Source organism: Frieseomelitta varia, unplaced genomic scaffold (genome assembly GCF_011392965.1).
Source record: "Frieseomelitta varia isolate USP_RPSP 00005682 unplaced genomic scaffold, Fvar_1.2 scaffold_137, whole genome shotgun sequence".
Taxonomy (NCBI): domain Eukaryota; kingdom Metazoa; phylum Arthropoda; class Insecta; order Hymenoptera; family Apidae; genus Frieseomelitta; species Frieseomelitta varia.
In genome coordinates, this window is record NW_025109050.1 from 350,774 (window position 1) to 367,984 (window position 17,211).

Here is a 17,211-nt window from a genome sequence, read left to right on the forward strand (position 1 = left end):
AAAAAAAAAAATAGGTATTATAGGTATTATAGGTAAAAAAAAAATTGTACGTGAAAGAAAAAAAAAAAAAAAAATAGGTGAGTGAAGACTAAAGGCCTGCTACGTTGTGCAAACATGCGATTTCTAGCATGCACGCAAACGAGATTATGTTAGAAAATTTATGCGGACGTATGGGATTTTTGGATAACGGTTAAGGATGCTGTGTTCAGGTTACACGTCGAATAATACGGCAATGTGCGACGGTGACGGATTTCTGTTTCCACTTTGATTACTTGACCGGTCGATGGTGACAGTTAATTATGGATGAAAAATTGTAACTGGCCGCTGCGGAGCCAGTCACCCCTTTCCGTGGCGGGGCTGCCTCGTTACGCAGCTTCCATTTTGGTCTACCCTCATGCGACAGTCATCGTTGATAATCTTCGCGTGAAATCTCGGATTACGTTTCGTGGGTCGCGTTCCCTGTTGCTTCGAATGCTACGACCACTCGTGGATTCGACGCTTAGCTCGCTTTTAGTTGGGTATTAAATTTTCATAGTATCGAGTGGTTATTATTACACCTTGATGGAATGGCACACTGGAAGTTGTATATTCATAATTGTGTTATATCAGTGATGGTTGCTGTTATCTAGACTGTTGTGTGTGTGTGAGGATATATTGGAAATTATACTCTACAATTTTGTAAAACTTTTCGAACAAGACGAGACTTCCGCTCCGGAATTTGTAGATATAGAAATGTTACAATACTTGCTGCATTGCTATACTACCTGTGGATCCTTCATAACTGCACTTGTATGTCCTTTTTGATTCGTACTTTCCTGGTCTTTTAAAAAATGGCAAAAAGGTTTCTTAATCATAACAGTGCGTCCTAACAACGACTTTATAATTTTGGACATGTGGATATCTATACACGTAATGTTTATATTTCGAATAATGTTAACAGTTAATTTTATCATTTGGTTATTTAGACTCACACTGGTGCTACAATTGTCAACAAATCAAATGTTAGTGAAACCTAGTATGAAAATTGAGTTCTAAACGTGAGTTCTAACAGCGACTTTATGATTCTAGACGCAGAGATGTAATTTTTGTATTTCGAATAACTTTAACATCATTTGTTTGTAGCAGTCGTTTTTGAATCAATGGTGTGGAAGTTTCTTAAATCATTTAATACCGCAGAGGCGTGAGTTCTAACAGTGACTTTATGATTCTAGACGCAAAAATGTAATATTTATATTTCGAATAATGTTAACAGCTAGTTTTATTATTAGTTTGTAGCAGTCACTTTTGAATCAGTGGTATACAGTGGTTTCTTAAATCATTTAATACTGCGGACGTGTGAGTTCTAACAGTGACTTCATAATTCTAGACGCATGGGAATGTAATATTTATATTTCGAATAATATTAAGAATTAGTTTTATCATTTGATGTTAATGCTACAACTGTGATAAATCAAATGTTAGTGAAACCTAATACGAAAATTACGTAAATTACACGTCCATGCGTCCAGAACCATAAAGTCGCTGTTAGAACACACGTAAAATAATTAAAAAACTTCTTTGCCATTTTTCAAGAGAGCCATTAGGTTCTTTAGAAAAGTTTTACCTTCGTGATGAGTAGAGTACAGCAGAAAAAATTTTCGACCTTGAAATTCAAGGCAAGTTCTTTACACGCGTTTCTATCAAATCGATCTGTGATAGCCACGGACAAACTTTTCTTCCCACCCTGTATATGTATATCATATTTTTCTTTCGTTTTAATTCTGTTTTTAATTCACGTTTTAATAAAATCACGGAATAATTCAGTGTATTGATTGAAGTACGCGGGTATTGCGTTCTGGTGACGTTTCTACGCATCAGCTATCGATATCGTTATTTTAGCTTCATTGAGTATCGTTTTATGGCCAGTTTAATAATTATCACGTCGATTATTATCGGCAGCGTAGGAAATTGATATCGGACATTATCGAATCTGCTCGATGATTAATAACAATCAGAACGATGAAATTGAAATTGAGATCACTCTGAAACAGAAGTCACACCTTGGCTTCCAGAACAAAAATCGGAGCGATGTCATGTTCCACGCGCTCTTATGTTCCTTCGTTCTCAGATTCCTGGCCGTGTAACGAAAGCACACAGACACCCGTTTCGCGAAGCAGGCACGCGCGCCACGAAACCAAATACGAACGCACGCGTATGATATTCTACACCCAGCCTCATAACGACCATCCCTCATTTGAATCCCTATGCGAACACGTCACATCAAAGATACCCGAGGAGCGGGCCGTCCCTCCGGTGCAGGGCTAATGCCCACTGACCATAAGTCACTTATGTAAATCCGTGGAGATGGAAACACGCGTCGCTTCTCGGCGTTGCGCCGCGTCTAACGCGGAAACAAATTGAATTTAATATTCAGCGTTTCCCGGGTTAGGTTGCCGCGTTGTTTCCAAGTTTTACGACAACGACAGTCGTTCTGTTAATATTCTGTTCGTCTGGAACGATGTTGGCGAAAATGACGAGAGATTCAGAACGTAGGGAAATAGGGAGAAAAACGTGTATGAAATTTTCGAAGAATTTCGTTCGGCATTTTCCGCGTGATTTATGACGACTGTTTTCGAGCATCGATCAAGTATTGATCACTCGTGGTTGCTGTTTACTTGAAACATTAGCGCATTAATTGTTGGAAGGCTCGTTTATTTATTAATGATATTACGTTGCGTTTATTTTGTAATGTACGACTCGATTATTCAGGGCAGCGTGTTTTATAACATGGAATCGTTTGAGTACTGAATTTGTAATGCTACGTAATTGCACCACATGGCGGCGTTCGGCGAAAATGTTGCATAAAGCACAGTTTCAAGTAACTCAAACACAGCATGTGCAACAGCTCTCCTCCGTGATATTGTGACGCAACACCGTAATTGTAACTCGTGCTCTCTGCATTTACAAATAATAGCGAACCGCATTTCCATCAGGCGATCGTTAAATTTAATTTAAATACCGTCCTCGTAATTTCAGTCAAATAAAAAATTACAAAAGACTCGATCTCGATCGTTTCATCTCTCGAATTCAATCTAAGTAGCTTTGTATTTTCTGTACTTTTCAAATTACGTGTAACTCAATTTCGATCGCTTTATTTGCTACAAAACAAGACGTATCAAACGATTATTAATTTAACTTAAACATCGTCCTAATTTCAGTCAAACGAAGAAATGAAGAAATTACAAAGACTCGATCTCGATTGTTTCATCTCTCGAATTCAATCTAAGTAGCTTCTTTGTATTTTCTGTACTTTTCAAATTGCGCGCAACTCAATTTCGATCGCTTTATTTGCTACAAAACAAGACGTATCAAACGATCGTTAATTTAACTTAAACATCGTCCTAATTTCAGTCAAACGAAGAAATGAAGAAATTACAAAAGACTCGATCTCGATCGTTTCATCTCTCGAATTCAATCTAAGTAGCTTCTTTGTATTTTCTGTACTTTTCAAATTACGTGCAACTTAATTTCGATCGCTTTATTTGCTACAAAACAAGACGTATCAAACGATCGTTAATTTAACTTAAACATCGTCCTAATTTCAGTCAAACGAAGAAATGAAGAAATTACAAAAGACTCGATCTCGATCGTTTCATCTCTCGAATTCAATCTAAGCATCTTCTTTGTAGTTTCTGTACTTTTCAAATTACGCGCAACTCAATTTCGATCGCTTTATTTGCCACAGAACAAGACAGTATCAAACAGATCGTAACTTGATATAATGTCGTTAAGAACATACATTGCGAAACTTGCGCAATTTCCTGACAGGATCACGCAACCTCCCTCGTTTCATTCTTCGCGTTATTTCGAGCTGTCACGATATACCCTGTGATACATCGCGCTCTTCAGACGTCGAGAAACGAACGTCGATATATATCACGTTGTATATCTCAATGTTTCGGAAGCTTTTATCCAAATCGTTTGGTCGGCGGTGAGTTCGAGACCTCTTTGTTCGTGCTCGCGCGCCACACCTCGCCGCGCAATAATTCCGGACGAGTGTTTTATTTTTCGAGTGATTGTCCTTCTCGACGAGTATCTTATTTTCGAGCGATTGTCCTTCTTTAACGGGTCAGTGAAGAGAGAGGTTCGCGCAACTGCATTCAACCAGCCCGCGAAATAGCATAATGAGATGCTGGTCCATTGAGCTCGGAGGGGGTGGAAGAAATGGCGCGAAGGTGCGGAAGTACCGAGGGAAGTTAACGAAATAAGCTTGTGATTGTGGCTCGATGCCGTGGCTAACGGAGGAGCGTCAATTTATTCGAGCATCGAGCACTTGCCTTTGCATTTTTTTATTATTTTCTCTCTCAGTTTGCTACTTACTTAAACGTAGACGTATATATTTCCTCTCTTTGTTATTTTCTCTTAATGCATGTTCTTAATTTAGCATTTGCTAAAGCAAAATTATTCGTAAAATTATTGAGTATGGATGTCGATTAGTTTTTATTAATAGATCGCTGGTTTTTATGCGTTTGCGAAAGATTCAGAGGTGCGAAAATATTTTATTATATAAGTGTTTATAAATTTATACAGTATTTTCTTTTAAAAAAGAATATCTTTGTACATATTCGCAAGTTTTCATGCGTTTGTAAAGATTTAGAAGTGTGAAAATATCCACAAAAAATATAATTTTATTATATAAATGTTTATAAATTTATACAATATTTTCTTTTAAAAAAGAACTTATATCTTTGTACATATTCGCTAGTTTTCATGCGTTTTCAGAAGTGCGAGAACACCCACAAAAAATATAATTTTATTATATAAATGTTTATAAATTTATGCAGTATTTTCTTATATAGCATTTACACATATAGCATTTTCCTCCAAAAAAAGAACTTATATCTTTGTACATATGCGCGAGTTTTCATGCGTTTGTGAAAGATTCAGAGGTGCGAAAATGCCCAGAAAAAATATAATTTTACTATATAAATGTTTATAAATTTATTTTATAAATACTATTTTCCAGAAAAGAACTTGTATCATTATACACATACACAAGAAATTATACGTTAAGATTCAACTATATAATATAGCAATGCAATATACAATGCAACAGGGGTAGTATCGTCGTGTTGGATTTTAAAGGATCGATAATAATTCTTCGCTGAGTGTACATCGATTGTATTTTTTGTATAAAAGTGTACATGTTCCACGCTTTTCGAAATGGATTGGAAAAAAGAGAGTTCAGTTCGAAAGTTCCGGCAGTGAATTGGAATGTAACTTCGAGAGAGAAGCTTCGCGGAATCGAGAGAAAAGCTTTCGAGCGGATGTTTGCCATTTTTCTCTCTTTTTCTTTCTCCAACGAGGAAAAATTATCTTCGTTTCCCTTTTTCCTTTCATTTCAAGTGCACAGACGAAAGCACGAAGTATTACAGATTTATGTCACGGTATATGAATCCAGCACAGACACTCTTTATATTTTTGTTTTCGTTTTGCAACGATCGAAATTCTCGTGACCAAGATATATAATGGCGCAGTATGGAATTCTTGTATCGATTGTGTTAGCCGCGCAGATAAACATCGAACGTGACAGTCTTAGGGGATCTTGAATGTGAGATTAGATTCAATTTTGCACCGTAAGCACGTTAATCGAGTCAGTATCAAAATCGTTATATTACAAGAGTAGGTGATCGTATGTGTTCCTTGCTTGATGAATAATATCAATTAAATTTGTTTCCTCAGAATAATTCGCCAAATGATGATGCAAGAATCCTTTATTAAGAATCCTTAAATTTTAACGTCAAAAGAGCCAACAGATTCATTCATTTTCGCGGATATATAGTGTAATAATATAATAAACACTGTTTATATATATAGCATGATAGTGTTATATCTCAATACAAGTGACTAGAATTGAAGTGACATTATTATTTAGAATACATTATTATTCTATTCCACATTATTATTATATTATTTAGAATACATCATTGTTCTCAGAAAAATGTTAACGTTATTATTACACACACAGTATTATTATTGTTATTATATTATTTAGAATAATGATAATATTATATTATTTATTTAGAATAATAATAATATAATATTACTTATTTAGAATAATATTATATTAATAATACTATATTATTTCTGTTATTTAAAATAATAATGTTATTATATTATTTATTTTGTTGTTCTCAGAGAGTTGTTGACATGTTTTTAAATTATTACACCGCGAGGATTAATGTTCACCAATAAGTTATTTTATCACCTTTTCAATAACATTCGTAAAAAACACAGGAAATAGTAACTTTCGTTTAATAGGTTTTATATGAAACTTCGATTTTCAACGCTCTGTTGACATTTTTGGTGAGTGATTTGCACTCACAGAAATATCCTACACTACTACATTATCCTAAAAATTCGATGTTACATGTATCGACGCGTGATTTCGCTTATCTGAAATTGCTCGTCGAAGAGAGATTAGTCGTACAGTCGTACACCTTCCTCGATCGATACAAACGATAGGACAGCATTGTGAAGCTTAATCCGCCAAACTAGCTGCAGTGATTGATTCGTACGTATTCTTGAGCCCTTCTTATTGGACGTAATCGATCTTTTCCTTTTTCCAGTCTTTTCTTTCTTTTTTTTTTTCTTTTTTTTTTTGCTGTAAAGGAGAATCAGTCATCGCGTCTGCTTTCAATCCAGCCCGAGCAGTTCCGTTCTGTTCGACGGTGAGACGGCGGAAATAAGGTTTTCATTGAGCGAACCTTCCAATGTAAAGTTTCTGCAACATCAATCTTGCGGAGATTAAGTGGAGCAGAATCTTGATGAACAACGTTCATCGGTGAAGGCTCGACGCGCGATAGTAAAAATGAACAATTATTACAATTATTATTGATCGTACGATCATTTATGTATCATCGAATATTTATAATATTCATGTTGTATAGTAATATCTTTGAAATCTATGTCGGTATATTTTCAACGTCACATTGGAAAGTTAATAGTTATTTTGTTAATAGTTATAATATTTCATCGACGAATTGTAATAAAAATGGTAATAAAAATGAACAAATATTACATTGATCGTACGGATATTTGTCATTTTTCGATTTCTAATATTTGTAATATATGTAGCAATATCTTTATAAATGTGAATACCTTCATATTGAAAAGTTACAATTATTTTGTTCGATAATATTTCATCGCTGTCATATTTATATTACATTATATATTATTTAAACATGTGATATAATGAACTATTTTAACATTTATTGATACAATAAGCATACAACTACTATTAAACTACTATTATATAATAAACTACTGATACATAAACTACTAATATATAATAAACTACTATTAAACATATAATTACTGAAACAAACATACAACTAATATTAAATTACTATTATATAATAAAGTACATATATATAAACTACTAATATATAGTAAACTACTATCAAACATATAACTACTGAAATAAACATACAACTACTATTAAACTACTATTATATAATAAACTACTATTAAACATATAACTATTGAAATAAACATACAACTACTATTAAACTACTATTATATAATAAACTACTGATATATGAACTACTATTAAACATATAACTACTGAAATAAACATACAACTACCATTAAACTACTATTATATAACAAACTACCGATATATAAACTACTAATATACAATAAACTACTATTAAACATATAACTATTGAAATAAAATATTTCAGATTCAGAATCGTAGATCCAAGAGATAAGTCGCATTCAAAAATCAAAATTACGTACCATCTTTATTATCACCATTCACTAATGTTTTTCATTTAAAGACACTGTTATCGTATCAGCTAATTGTAAATCTACTAAAAAGGTGCCACTCTCGAAACGTATAATTATGCTAATATCCGGCCAATTTCTTTCTGTCCAACGAAAACGAAAAAGGAGAACGAAGAGCGGCTCGATAGTCGAAACAATTCTACCCGTCGTCGATGGAAAAGCTTTTTCCGGTGCGCGAGCATGTCGGAGGCTGAACGTAGTGTAGCAGTCCTACAATATGTCGCATAATTCGACCATTCCTCATACCATTCTTTCGTGAACGCTCCGAAGGGAACAAACTTCGAACATGTGTACACGCGTGCATGCACGCCTTTTTCTTCTTTTTTCGTTTCATAAATACGCGAGAGCGAGGCAGGCGGGCCTGTCGTTCGGGCTTTCAAAGACAAAGTCGCGAAATGCAAACCGATCCGGGAAATATCGGGATTGTGTAGGATTTTATTCTGCACGGCGGGGTAGGGATCGTCAGGATCGAAGGAACGCGCTCTCTCCCTCTTTGTGACGTGTATTCGAAGAGATGTGCACGAAACCAATGCGTAGCTTTCCCTCTTTTTCGTCGCGATACGCTGACTCCCGTTTCTTTTCCCTCTCCACTTCTCTTTCTTTCTTTTCGATACTCTCACAGTGCCACCATAGCTTCCATTATTTGGCAAATAATCCGCGTAGAGAGTTTAACACGAAATCAAATGTAATTGAAAAGTTCAAAGACTTTGCTGTTGAAATTGTTGTTATTAAGTTAGTTTGGAATAAATGAATGTGTAGTTGTATCATTTTAAGTGATAGAGCTATTACCGAGGGAGTTCTTTGTTCAATTTGTTATTTATGTATATTTGTGCGTGTATGGAAGCTGAAATATTTTCAAGACGATGAATTCTGTCCAGAAATGTTTTAGATTAAAAAGTTAAGTGATTTCGTGAGGAGCATTAATTGATGTAATTATTTGTTTTTTAACGTTGCACTGTACGAGTGTTATATCTTGAACCAATAATTTTTCGGTATAAATTTTTTTTTTTATAGAGACTATTGAAGTGAATCGAATAGAATAGTGTATATTAAAAAATATACAATTTCACTTGAAAAAACAAACTTGTCCTTCTATGCATCAACGTTAAAAAATATCAACTACATAAATTAATGCACCTTTCGAAACCATTCAACTTTTACGACTAAAACATTCTTCGATACAATGAATCGTTTCGAAAATATTTCAACTGAGTCTTAGATGACTCACCCGGTATATTATTTCTTAGTCAGAGTCTGTGCTATACTTATACATTACTTTTTATTTCAAGTACGGGAAATATCTAGAAATTTTAAATTGAAATACTGGAAAGAAATAGCGTTACACTTGAAGAGATTATGCAAGTAGCATCAAATGCGAAAGGCGTTACTTGATGTCATGCAATATCGTAGCTGCACACAACCTCTCAAAGTTAAACTACACTCGAGACTACGTACCAAGATCATGGAAGAACTTTGTAAATGTAACTTCAAAAAAGTTCGCACATTCCACCGAAGTGTTGAAGACCATTAAAAGCTATATCTCACCTTTTCATAAAACTATATTTCAAACAAAAATTAATGTAAAGTCTATGGATGTCAAGCATCCAGGTATCTGAGAAAAAGGGAATCAATGATACAACATCTCGAAATCTACCTCGTCTGATTAACTTGCAAATAAATTACAAATTATAGTAAATATAATTACAAATTATAAATAAAATAAAGTAAAATAAAATAAAATAAAGTAAAGTAAAATAAAATAAAATAAAGTAAAATAAAGTAAAATAAAGTAAAATAAAGTAAAATAAAATAAAATAAAATAAATTAAAATAAAATAAAGTAAAATAAAATAAAGTAAAATAAAATAAAGTGAAATAAAATAAAGTAAAATAAAATAAAGTAAAATAAAATTAAAAAGTTTCTACCAAAGAAGTATATGTAATCGTAAAATTCTAAAAGAACTATTGTATATCACCTATACCTTGCAGGATGAACACCAAAGAAAACAAGTTCACGCAACCCGACAGGAACATACGGCCATGTTGTCGAGCTCGACTGAAGCATTATTCTTGGCAGACGTCGCGTAAGCTTCTTTCCCGCTCACGACGCCGTCAAAACATGCAAAATTATTCCCAGGGATGATATGCGTTACGCGGCGTTCTTCCTGCCGCGTCGAACGTTCGTCTCATATGCGACGTCATCATATTCACCTATGTACGTAGGATTGGTACACGTATAGGGTGCGAACAACGTTCGCACGGAAGACAACATTATCGTGCACCTGAACACAAAAGGCTCCTTTGTAATGGTAAGGTGAAATTGCCGTTGAAAAAGCGTGTCGAGTGCTTCTGTACCACGGGCATAGAAAGAGGAGAAAGGAACCACGTGGGAAGACGGCTGTTCTCCGCGAAACTTCCCGTCTTTCCAGGTCGAGCGCTGGTAATTTGGGAGGGAACTGTTGACCCCGTGTATCACGATATTCGCGAATCTTTACAATCGTGCATTTTTTTGCAAACAACAGGTATACCTTGGTAATTCGCCGTCTTCGCATATATCTATCGCGAGTTCTTCTCTTCGGGTCCGTAGCTTTTCAGCTCGATTCACGTTGATTCCAACTATGACCTTTTCTCAATTTTTATATTTTTACGTAAAGAATTTACAGGTAAAATTGTTACGTACGTGCACATTTCGAAGGATTTTATATTTTATGAATTTTTCGAATTTTTCCAGCTTCGTTAGAGTTGCTATTTCCATTGAAATTCGATACTTTCGAAATGTATTGCCTTTCAAGTTCAAGGCATTTATCAGTTATCTCAATTCCATCGACCGTAACGATTTGAAAGGCTGCTAAAACGATTATCGACCTTTCGCGTAGACGGATTACGAGTCTTTTAAAACACAGTATAAGTATGTTAAATATCACGGCCTCGGCGGTGAAACGCCCAGAGGGAGAAGTCGCTGGCCGTTTAAGGAGTTCAGGTTCGCCAGGTTTAGTTTCTGAAAGTGTCATTAGCGCGGGCCGAAAATCGCTTTTTCATAAAACGCGCGCGCCGTGTCTTCCTCGCCGGCGTTTATCGCGGGGGGAAAAAAATATTCATGCCGCGAGTGTAACGCCGCTGGGGTAAACGACCAGCGTTAAGCGAAAGGCTAGTCGGCGTCAAACGCGCGTCGCGCGAGAAATTGCTATTCGCGGCAATTAACTTCGTCCACCTAGTGGAACGACAACCTATCCAATCTGGTGACGTTTTCTGATTCGATGCCCGGCATTTCGCGTTATTGGCGTGTAACGAGATGTCCGCTTTTCAAACAGTCGCGTTCAAGAGCCTAATACATCCGGCGACCTTACGCAACGCAATATCTGCCATTCATGTATTCCATTTTACTACACGTTTGTTATTTCACTGTTTAATACTTTTGTTTCTTTTTAATCCATGGAATGATCGAACGCTTGACAAAGTTTCATTTTCACCTTTTGGTGAAGAATTTCACAAATAATCGCATCAGTATCGTATATAATTCCATAAAACTGTAAAATATAAGATACTAATATCGATCGTTAGGTTCTACAGTTACTAATGATTCGCTTTCAGAGAGTGGCACGTTGATGTATGTTCACTGGGGTAATAGTTCTACGAAAATACATCGTCTTGAAACTATTGTCAGTACAGTCAACTAATAGGTATCGGTGGTCGTGGTGAGTTATGCAGTTTGTCGATTAGTTTTCGTGTTAAATTTACTTTGGCAAGCGGTCATAGAGTGTACATGTTTGTTCTAAACAAATATCTCCAGATTATATTAGTACAGTTTTGAATCATTTTATTAAATTAAATTCTTCTAATACTTTTAATTAATTTACATCGAAGTCCAATATTTTTTGAAGATTATACATAATTTTTTATACCAATACAATACAGGTTTCGTACTCCAAATTAATTCTTTTTGCAGGTCTTTCGCAGATCGAGTTCATTGACCTTTTGCAAATCATGTTTTTCCACAAATTTGTTTCACAAATTGTTATTATTCTGAAATAAAAATTTTATTGCATGTATATAATAATACTTGAAAAAAATAACATAAAATGACATAAAAATTAATATATATTTATATTACAAATTTATATACATATTAGTTGATATTTATATACATAGTCTGTTACTGCACCGCATAGTTTTATATAATAATAATATTATTATAATATTACAATCTGTAGAAGTGATAGTTGCTACAGAATCATCAACATTCACTAAATGTTCACGGTTTGAAAAGTAAGCCAACATATCTTTTGTACAGAGCTTAATTTACAAAAAAAAAAAAGAAATCTCCTTCAACGGGATTTACCACTGTAATGGTAGAAACAATAAATTGTATTATCTCGCTTCTGTGTGAAGTATTTCCCGCAGCAGTGAATTTGATTTGCAAAAAAGGTTCAACGCGATCAACCAAAGGATTAATTCGAAGCGAAAAGCCTGACATTTCCCACGACTGCACGTCGCGAAATCCATTTCACAAACTTTTCACTTTCGTTCTCCGTCCAAATTTCCATTTTCAAACTCGTCGATCTGTCCGCCGCTTTCCCGCGTCGTTTCAAACGTCAGCCTGCCATTGGCCGCCGCGAGATGTCGCGGCGGTCGGTAGCGCGAAGTTGAGCAATCGATTGCGATATATCGCAAGACACCCCGGCGCGGCGACATCTCGAGGCAGGGCGCATGCGCAACGCCGGCCTCGCCGCTATTGGCCGGCGATGATGTCATGCAGTCACCCCTAAGTCTCTGATATCATCTGCGGGCTTTTCTGCAGTCCACACCGATCACTCGAGCGGCGTAGCCGCGTCTTCGGAGATTTTACACACACCTGTGAAAGTCGTCCGAGATCGTCCGCACCGTGCGAGCCCGTGGACCGGCTCCAGTTGTGCCGCCAGCCTGCCTCTTCCTGCCTTCCGGTCCCGTCCTCCGCGCCAAAGGTGAGTCCATTTCTCCAGATGAACCGCCGATTATCGTCCACGAGCTAACGACCTCACTACGTTCCGCCACCGCGCACACGTACTCATTCTCCTCGTCGGCCTCTCGCGTGCGGTCGTGTGAGTGTAAACATACGTTTGCGTGTTCACGGATCGCTGTCATCGATGCTCTCCTCGTCGCACGTCCGATCTCTCGACTTGTTGTTGTTAGGTTAAGTGTCGTTTCTTCTCTCTCTCTCTCTCTCTCTCTCTCTTTCTATCTATCTATCTCTCTGTCTCTGTCTCCCTCCCTGTCAGAAACGTAAAACTCTATCTATTTATAAGCGTTGGATAGATTGAGACGAATCGAGGGATAGAAGATGATATTTTCCTTCGTTCGTGGTTCTGCGAGACACGTTTCGAGGCGTGTTGCAGGAACACGTGGGTTATTCGCTTGTTCGCGAGCCATGACGCTCGTGAGTGACTCGTGACACCGGTTCCTTTGCAGCGAGCTTTTCAACGAGCGAACGCGACTGTTGCGTTACACACCCTGTACGGTTGTGTCGCGCGTGTGCTCGGGCTGCAACAACGGACGGCGGTGTTATGAATGTTCCCCGAGTAGATTTGCTACCGTGGGTGTATTGTTTCCGTGGATTTCACGTGGTAGGTCAGGCTTTTGCACGCGCTGCGCGGTAATTTGTCTTCTCTCGCGTCGTTATTGTAGTCGCGTAGCGTGTTTTTGGATATAAATTGTCCTGTCGAGAGATCGTGATGTTTTCCTGTTGTGTTTAATAGTTCTCTTACGATACTTTCATTGTTATATTCGTGTATTTGCTCGTGACTGGTTCAATTAAGGTATCTGTGCCTCAATATCGATCACCACATGGTGTTTCAGGTTGCGTGAAGCATCGTTACGTCAGACGTGCCTCTCGAGCCAAATTTCTTTTTACATTCAAATATGAAATTACATTTTAATTTATATTTACGCACTACGTAAGTTGTATGTAATTTAAATTGAATTTCGATGTTGCCTCATTTATTCTAAAATGATACACGACAGGAACGATATTTATCTATCTTTTTAACAATTAATATTGTTACCTCGCTAGGTAGAGAAACATTTATTTATTTCATAGTCAGGGTGACAATAACGACACGAGAAATCGAATTGTCACGTTTTTCGGAGCAAGTTCGCGACGAAAAATTTCGTCCCTCACGATTGAAGTGTGGCCGTTTCTATTTACCGTACTTTCCTCTCATTAACACGGCCTAAAATCTCACGAGGACACTTCGGTCTCTCGTTAACGACGCACCGCTTCTCCCATTCTCCCTTGAGCTCTCTCATCGACTGTTAAAAATCGAGATGTGCGTGAATTCACGACAGGAAGAACGTGCAGCACGTGCTCTTGCTTTTCGTCCGTTGCTTCCACTTTTTAATTTTTATTTTTATTTCTTTACTTTCCAACAGTCAGCATCCAGAACGTATGGCATTTTATTAAATTTTTCGAACAATACAAAATCTTGAAATGTTCAGTTGAAGTCGAATCAATTGATCTTCAACAGCAACAATACCACAATAAATCTATCTACGTAACATTTTTTCATAGATTATTACAAAATTCAAGATTCAATTCAAATTAATTCAAATTTCTTCCTAGACGTAGATTATTGTAAGATCCAATATCTCGAATGAATTAATTTTCAATCATACGAATGTCACAATAAATCTGTATAACCTTTTTTATAGATTATTACCCAGAAAAATAAAAATTGTACAAATCGAATTTTTCGAATGAATTAATTTTCTATATTATAAATCTATCTATATAACTTTCTTCATGGATTATTACAAAATTCTCAAACGAAATTCAATTAATCTCTCTTCAACAGCAAAAATACCACAATAAATCTATCCACGTAACTTTTTTCATAGATTATTACAAAATTCAGTCTTCTTAGACGTAGATTATTGCAAGATCCAATATTTCGAATGAATTAACTTTCAATTATACGAATGTCACAATAAATCTGTATAACTTTTTTCATAGATTATTACCCAGAAAAATAAAAATTGTAAAAATCCAATTTCGAATGAATTAATTTTCTACATTATAAATTTATCTTTCTTCATGGATTATTACAAAATTCGATCCTCTCAAACGAAATTCAATCACTCGAATCAATTAATCTGCAACAGTACGAATGTCACAATCAATCTATCTACGTAACTTTTTTCATAGATTACTATAAAATTCAATCTTTTGACTCAATTAATCTTCAAGAGTCTTTAATTTCAATGAATTATGTACTGTTCAACAGCACGGTTGTTGCAAAATTCACTCCTCCCAAAACATAGATTATTACAAAATTTGATTCAATTAATCTTCTACAATACTAACTACGCTAAACCTGTCTATATAAAAGTCTATTTTGTCGCAGATCAGAATTACAAAATTCAATCTTCCCATTCAATGTTTCCAAGTTTCCTTAAGGAAATCCCAAGAATATCCACAGAAATTACAAATCTCGAGAGAAACAAATCTCGCGTTTCCTTTGGCAGCGATACCAGTTTCAACACTTTGCTCCGCTCGAGATTTCACATCGCTCTCACGGTTGTCGGAAGTGCCGTGAAACTTTCGTGACAGAGTGCACACAGCAGGAATCGAGAATTTTCGACGATCTCATGATTTCCAACGGTTTCTCTTCCAAATCGGCGGCCTTAAAGCCGCCACTTTCAGTCGTGTTATGTCGCCGTTTCTCGAATCAATTCGACTATCGCGGTTATGCCACCGTTTCCGTGTAACCGGCGATCGTCGGATGGTACATATGTATCCCGAATCTCACGGAACGACTCAGTTTCCGCGGCAAACTTTCTGCATTGCCAATGAAGCCGACGAACGGGGGGCAAAGTTTCGACTGTAAGAACTGATAACAGCATCGCCACATCCGTTGAAAAAGGCGCGCGAACATCGCTCGCTCTTGTTCCACGGAATTAGAAGTCGCTACGCCGGATAGAAATTGTTTCCGGACAGTTTCGTACCATCGGATTCTAGATGTATCTACGAGAAGTTTGAAATTTTATTCTCAAATCTCGCGGCTTTTCAAATTCACGAGCCTGTCGCGCGCGAAAGTTTGAATTATTGTTTGAAGGGATTTGAATAGGCGCGGAACGAAATGCACCGGGGAAAGATTTGTATCGTCAAGTGGTTAATAGAATTTTGATGAGGAAGTTGAGTATGTTGAGACATAGAAATTTTAGGTAATTTGGTAATTAATGTATTGAATTACTGTGATATCGAATTTAGTAATTGACTTAAATATTGGGTAAATTGAAATGTTACACAAGGAGTTTAACAATTATTATGACTGAAATATTGAATTTAGTAATTGACTTAAATGTTGGGGAACTGAAATGTTACATAAGAAATTTATTAATTGTTCCAACAAAAATATCAGAAAATTCGATTCGTCTTCTTAACTGAACTTGAGTCAGAGCATTGTAAAGATAATTTATGTAATGGAAACATACATTTTTTGATTGTAATTTTGAAGAAATAGACTGTTGGAAAATTTCACGACGAATTAGTGTATCTGTTTAAATCAAGAGATTTAAACTGTTTAATTGGAAGATTAGAACAGTTAAGAAACGTAACGAGAAAAATATTTATGGAATTTAATTTCCTTTCCATCGATCCTTGAAACGTTTCCACGACGTCATCTCTCTGCCTCTTGGATATTCCTTGCTCGTTAAAATTGCAGCAAATAAGTTCCTTCTGTTTTTACCTGTTTAACTCTCTCTCTTTCTCTCTCTCTCTCTCTCTCTCTCTCTCTCTGTCTGTGAAAATAGCCTCCATCGTATTATTTATCGATACCCTGGGTCGCGCTCAGTTCTCAGTTCTTAGTTCGCAAGTTCTGTATTCCGTGAAATTCTCAGTTTCACGTTCTCGATTTCCTTCCCCCATCGATCGTGCCGCGAAGTCTATGAAATTTCAGTCAAGTTGACTACAACGGCAGCTTCCATTTGGAAATTAATTTCTTTCGCGCTCTCTCTCGGTTTACGAGATACTCGATTCGCGTAAACCGAGGCGGCGGTAGATTCGATTTCTTGCGAACAAATTTATTTAACAAGTCGAAAGAGATAACCGAGGTAACGTTCGTTCGTTCGTTTTATGGAAGCGTTTCCACCGATACGTTTCTTTCCAGGATTAAGAAACTGCACCGCGCTGCAGGATTGGAGCAGCGTACCATTACGTTTTATGGGATTAATAATGTTTCTAGTGGAGCGTGTTGTCTCTGGGAGTCTCAGCGACTCCATCGAACACATTTCACAAGCATGGTACCTTTCACAATCACGTTCGTGAAACTGTCCTTCGTGTTGTTACTCTGTTCTGTAAACATAAAATTTTACTACATTCGTCAACGAGTGATAAACTGTTCTCTGTCGAAAG

The 17,211-nt window shown here is 36.4% G+C and overlaps 1 protein-coding gene across 1 annotated transcript in view; it reads left to right on the forward strand.

Moving 5' to 3' along the window:
• LOC122531604 overlaps positions 1-17,211 on the forward strand; it is a 326,339-nt gene that overhangs the window by 114,949 nt on the left and 194,179 nt on the right. The window lies entirely within an intron of this gene.